The sequence below is a fragment of the Macrobrachium nipponense genome, chromosome 35 (genome assembly GCF_015104395.2).
Source record: "Macrobrachium nipponense isolate FS-2020 chromosome 35, ASM1510439v2, whole genome shotgun sequence".
NCBI classification, from domain to species: Eukaryota; Metazoa; Arthropoda; class Malacostraca; order Decapoda; family Palaemonidae; genus Macrobrachium; species Macrobrachium nipponense.
Window position 1 is genome coordinate 1723318 of NC_061096.1, and position 7413 is coordinate 1730730.

Sequence of the window (7413 nt, forward strand, 5' to 3'; positions counted from 1 at the left end):
TGATCACTTCTGAATCATTTCATGGGTTTTTTACTACAGCTGAATCATGTATTAGGGTTTCTTTCTAACAGCCTATTGATGTATTTACAAAAAAAAAAAAAAAGTTTACCACACATAAGAGTAAAATCATTCTTAAATTGTTATTTTGCTGTTATTCTAGGTTATTCTACTTATATTACATCCTCTTCATTTTCACTTCTAAAACTTAAGTAACCATATGGAACAACAACTATCATCCAAACCTAAACTTTCATTTTATTGTAGATTCTCCAGTTCTACACAAAAATTTATAACCATGCTTCTTCAAGATGTCATTACCATTAGCTTCTCCTCTATACATCAATATTATCCTATGGACATTCAAGGTGTATCCCATTAAGTTTTCAAAGTTCTGGGATATAGGATAGCAACTTCACAACTTGTTACCCCTCATTACCCCAGTATGTATTCCTTTCAACCCCAACCCGTAGTATTCTTTTCAGCAAAATTTCACATTCCACTCTCCAAAACACTAGTTTACCTTAATCAAAAACTTCCACTGTGTTAAAACAGATACTGTGGCATGTTCAAGTTCGTGATCATTATCAAATATAAATCTTATTTAGCTACATAAATAGTACATGCTCTTTTTCTCTACTGATCCACAGATCAATCATCTATTGGGTTTCCATTACTACACATACTGATGCAGTTCCAAAATAAAATGCTTTAAAAACAACATTTATTAAATACCGTATTACTTTTTCTTTTGCCTCTACTAGTCATTCCAACCTTATTACTTACTCTCTTCTCTACTTCACTTCCTAGGAACACTTTGCCAACCCTTTCAATGACTTATCCTTATGTGTGAAATATATATATTATATGTGTAAGTGTCTCATAATAGATAACATATATATATGTATATAAGTATATATATATATATAAGATATATATATATATATATAGTCCATACGTAGTTTTCTGCAAACTCTAGGCAAAATTTTATATTAAGTTACTTCAAAGGATTCATTATCTTTGGGGAATTCATTTCCGTATCCCTCCTTACAAGTGAATCATTGTGCTATAAACGTACTAGGATATGGGGTAGCAAGTACAGTACGTACTCCTTTCTACCCAATATCCTTGAATCTTCTTTTACAGCAAATATTTTCCATAATTGATACCTCTATTGCAACACTCGCTAACAAAATGCTATGTTTTAACTTAATCAAACTTCGTGTTTAAAAATGCTTATCGACCATTCTTTTTTCCAGGGTGATCAAAAATTTCAACTTGTCCTGTGGCAATTGTCAAGTTTGTGATCACTATCAAGATTGCTCTTCTTTATCTACTAAAAATTGTAAGGTGTTCATTTCTTACTGATTTCAGAGCTGAATCATTTATGGGTTTCTATTATTACCTTAGTGATCTACTACCACTAAAAAATGTTTTAAACATATTAATAAACATATTCTTGATTTCTATTTGCGACTTTTACACAGGATTATACCATATTACATACTCTCCACTTTCACTTCCTAACACTTCTGCAGCCATTGCTACAACTACCAACAAACATATTTTTTTCATATGTAGCTTCCGCGTTCTGCACAAATTTATACCATGTTCCTTCAAGATGTTCATTACAATTAGCTACTCCTTATGTATCAAACTTCTCCTATGACATTCAAAGTGTATCATTGTGCTTTAAAAGTTCTGAGATACAGGGTAGCAACTTTACAACTTGCTACCCCATACCCCAGTATGTACTTCCTTTCAAATCCCCTATCCCCATTGTATTTCCTTTCCAGCAAATATTTCAATATTTACTCACAAAACACTGTTTACCTTAATCAATTTTCATTGTGTTAAAACTGCTTAATATTTCTCTTTTTTTTCTGAGAATTTTAAGATTTACCTTTACTGTGGCAATATCAAGTTAGTGATCACTATCTAGTTATGATCTTTAGCTACAAAAAATTGTAAATGCTCTTTTCCTATACTGATTCACAGCTGAATCATCCATTGGGTTTTTATAACTACAGCCTGTTGATGTACTTCTAAACCAAAATCTTTCACAACACACATTATTAAATACTGCTAATTTTTCTTTTGCCTCTACTAGGCATTCCTACACCTTAGTACTACTCTCTACCTCGCTACTAGACCAAAGCAAATTTTTATACGTACAGGCAGTCCCCGGGGTTACGACGGTCTCGGCTTACGACGTTCCGAGGTTACGACGCTTTTCAATTATAATCATCAGACATAATTTCCAGGTTACGACGCATGTTCCAGGGTTTTATGACGCCTACAACGCTCATCTGGCATATGAAATATAACACCAAAAATGCAAAATAATCAATATTTGAAGGTTTTTTTGATGAAAAATGTCATAAGAATGCAGTTTACATGGTTTTCAATGCACCCAAAGCATTAAAAGTAAGGTTGTCTTAGGATTTTTGACAATGTTCCGGCTTACGACGATTTTCGGCTTAAGATGCGTCTCAAGAACGGAACCCCCGTCGTAACCCGGGGACTGCCTGTACATGTTACTTCAAGGTTTTCATTACCTTTTGACATTCCTTTCTGTATCCCAGATGTCATCTGAACTTCAAGATGAATCATTCTACTATAAAAGTAGTACTGGGATATGATGTAGCAACCTTACAAATTGATACCCCATAACCCAGTCTACTCCCTTTCAACCCAATACCTTTGTACTATTCCTTTTCCAGCAAATTTATTTTCCATAAATAACTACTTCAACATCAACTCGCAAAACTCAATGTTTACCTTAAACTTCATTGTGTTAAAACTGCTTAACATTCCATCTTTCTCCGGTCCTTAAAATTTCACCTTTACTGTGGCAATGTCAAGTTAGTGATCACTATCAAGATCTGGTTTTTCTTGGCTACTAAAAACGGAAAGAGGTCATTTTCTCTACGATTCACAGCATAATTGGGTTTCTATTACTACAGCCTATTGATGCACTTCCAAACCAAAATGCTTTAACACTCATTTATTAAATAACATTCCTAATTTTTCTTTTACTGCTACTAAGTATACCAACCTGATTTCATCCTCTCTACCTCCACTTCCTAGACACTTTTGTAACCATTTCTATACCTATCCTAATGTATATTATATAATTATATATATATATATATATATATATATATATATATATATATATATATATATATATATATATATATATATATATATATATATATATATATCACACACACACACACACACACACACACACACACACATATATATATATATATATATATATATATATATATATATATATATATATCTATATATATATATATATATATTATACACATACAAAATGCAAACAAACACACACACACACACTTACTCTATCCATACTTTTCTGCAATTCTTTGCAAAATTTATAACTATGTCACTTCAAAGTGTTCATTACATACCTTACTGTATCCCACATCTCATCTGAACTTCCAGGTGAATCATTTTACTATATAAGTACTGGGATATGAGGTAGAAAGTTTGCAAACTTGCTACCCATACCCAAGTACATCTCTTTTCTACCCCATACCCTTAATGCTTCTTTTCCAGCAAATATATTTTCCATAACTGTAACACTATTGCATCACTCACTAACAAATCGCTGTGTTTACCTTAATCATACTTCGCTGTATTAAAAAACTGCTTAATCTACCATCTTTTCTCTGGGTAATCAAAATTTCACCTTTAGTGTGGCAAATGTCAAGATGTGCTCTACTTTAGCGACTTAAAATTGGAGGTGCTTTTTTCTTTACCGATTCACTGCTAAGTCATAGCTACAAGAAATCCTAAGTGCTCTTTTACTATACTGATTCACAGATGAATCATTTATTGGGTTTCTATTACTACAGCCTATGATGTACATGCAGTCCCCGGCTTATGATGGGTTCGGCTTACGACCTTATGAGGTTAAGGCGCTTTTCAATTATATTAATCAGGAGTTATTTCCAGGGTTACGACGCATGTTCCAGGGTTACAGCGCCTACAACGCTGATGTGGCACAAGAAATATGACACTAAAAATGCAAAATAAGCAATATTTGAAGTTTTTTCATGAAAAATGCAAAAAGAAAGGCAGTTTACATAGTGTTGAAAGCACCCAAAGCATTAAAAGTAAGGTTTCTTAGGAACCCCCGTCGTAACTACCCAGGACTCCCTGTGCTTACATTAAAAAATGTTTTACAACACAAATTAATAAACATTCTCAATTTTCATTTTGCTTTTAATAGGTATTTCTACTGTATTACATACTCACCACCTTCACTTCCTAAACACTTTTGCAACCATTGCTACAAAAACTATTCCCCCACATATTTTTTTCATATGTAGGGTACAAAAAAATTTATACCAAGGTCCTTTAAGATGTTCATTACGATTAGCTACTCATTTATGTATCAAACTTCTCCTATGACATTCAAAGTCTATCATTATGCTTTAAAACTTCTGGGATATAGAATAGCAACATAACTTGCTACCCCATATTCCAGTATGTAGTAATTCCTTTCAACCCTATACCCTTGTACAACTTCTCTTCCTGCAAATATTTCAACATTCACATTCAAAACACTATGTTTCACCTAATCTAACTTCACTGTGTTAAAACTGCTCAATCTTGCATCTTTTTTCTGGGTATTTAAAGAGTCGCCTTTACTGTGGCAACGTCACATTAGTGATCACTATCAAGGTCTGCTCTTCTTTAGCTACAAAAAATCAAAAGTGCCCTATTTTTCTACCGATTCACAGCTAAATCATAGCTACTAAAAATACTGGTGCACAGCTAAATCACAACTACTAAAAATTCTAAGTGATCACTTTCTCTACTGATTCACAGCTTATTCATCTATTGGGTTTCTATTATCTATTACTAAAGTCTATTGATGCACTTCCAAACCAAATTACTTTAATACACATATTCATTAAATAAAATTAATTTTTCTTTTGCCTCTACTAGGCATGCCAACAAAGTTATTACATACTCTCTACCTTCACTTCCTAAAAACTTTTTCAACCATTTCTGCAGTTCTATGCAAAATTTACACTAAGTTACTTCAGGGGATTCATTACCTTTTGAGATTCCTTCTGTATCCCACTTCTCATCTGAACTTCCAGGTGAATTACTTTGCTATAAACGTACTGGGATATGGGGTAGCAAGTTTACAACATGCTACCCAATACCCCAGTTTACTTGTACCCAATACAGCCCAAAAATATTTTTCCCCATACGTACTCCTTTTCTACCGCATACCCTTAAATCTTCTTTTACAGCAAATATATTTTCCTAACTGTAATCTTATTTCAACACTCACTAACAAAAATTGATGTTTATCATAATCATCCTTTATTGAATTATATAACTGCTTAATATACAGCTTTTTTTCAGTATTTAAAATTTCCCCTTTACTGTGGTAATGTCAAGTTAGTGATCACTATCCAAAGCTGCTCTACTTTAGCTACAAAAAATCATAAGTGCTCTTTTTCTCTACTGATTCACAGCTGAATCATCTATTGGGTTTCTATTATCAAAGCTTATTGGTGTACATCCAAACCAAATGTTTTACAACATGTATTGATAAATAACATTTATAATTTTTATTTTGCTTCTACTAGGTATTCCTACCCTATTACATACTCTCTACCTTCGCTTCCTAGACAATTTTGCAATAATTTTTATACTTATTCCAATGTATATATAGTTATATATATATATAAAATACACGCACACACACACACACACACATATATACAATACAGGCAGTCCCTGGGTTACGACGGTCTCGGCTTACGACGTTCAAATGTGTTGACACTTAAAAATTATATTCATCAGAAATTATTTCCAGGGTTACGACGCATGTTCCAAGGTTACAAAGCATGCTCCAGAGTTATGACAACTACAAACGCTGATCTGGCAGATGTAATATGACACCAAAAATGCAAAGTAATCAATATTTAAAGTTTTTTTTATGAAAAATGCAATAAGAATGCAGTTTATATAGTTTAGAATGCACACAAAGCATTAAAAGTAAGGTTTTCTTAGGATTTTTGATGATGTTCCGGCTTACGACGATTTTCGGCTTACGACACGTCTCAAGAACGGAACCCCCGTCATAACCCAGGGACTGCCAGTATATATATCATATATATAATTTTCATGTATAGCTTTTTTTTCCACTTTTATGCAAAATTTCCATTATGTCACTTCAAGGTGTTCTTTACCTTTTGACATCCAACATCTCATCAGAATTTCAAGGTGAATCATTTTGCTATAAAGTACTGGATATGGGGGGTTGGGTTCTACTCCCATACCCCAGTACATTCTCACTTTTTCCCTATACCCTAATGCTTCTTTTCAAGCAAATATACTTTCCATAACTGTAACTGTATTGGAAAACTCGCTAAAAAAATTTAATGTTCATCTTAAACTTCATTATATTAAAAACTGCTTAATCAGCCATCTTTTCTGGCCAACTTAGAAATTTCACCTTTACTGTGGCAATATCAAGTTTGTGATCACTATCAAGATCTGCGCTTCTTTAGCTACAAAAAATTATAAGTGCTCTTTTTCTTTACTGATTTACAGCTGAATCATCTATTGGGTTTCTATTACTACAGCCTACTGATGTACTTATAAGCGTAAATGTTCAACACATTATAAATAAAATTTATTTTTATTTTGCTCCGACTAGGCATCCTACCCCATTACATATTCTCTACCTTCACTTTCTAGGCGCTTTTGCAACCATTACTACAACAACTATCCCCATACATTTACATATATAGTTTTTTTCATATACTATACCTTTCTACAGTTCTACACAAAATTTACACTGTTTCTTCAGGCCATTCATTACCTTACAGTATTCCTTGTTGTATTTCAAATTCTCATCTGATCTTCAAGGTGAACCATTTTGCTACAAACGCACTGGAATATGAGGTAGCAAGTTGTAAACTTGTTACCTCATACCCCAATACGTACAGTATAAATTTTGCTAAGAACTGCAGAAAACTACATATGAAAATGAATATATATATACATATACATATATGTATTAGTGTATATACAGTAGCATTCCCGGACATCAATGCTAATTCGTTCCAGAAGAAGCAACAAGATGCGATTTTGTCGAGATCTGAATGAATTTTTCCCATAAGAAATTACTGGAGACACAATCTGTTCTTTACCACCAGTTATTCCCTAATCTCGCCTTTTTACTCAAATCATTACTATATATTACAATTAGATAAGTTCAATTCTAACAACCTGTATTCAATTAACTTTTTCCATTTTTATTTTTATAAATATATGCTGTAGTAAAATAACTGATCTACGTACGGCCAATGCGGCCAGATTACCGATGGTTGATTGAGCGCCATAGGC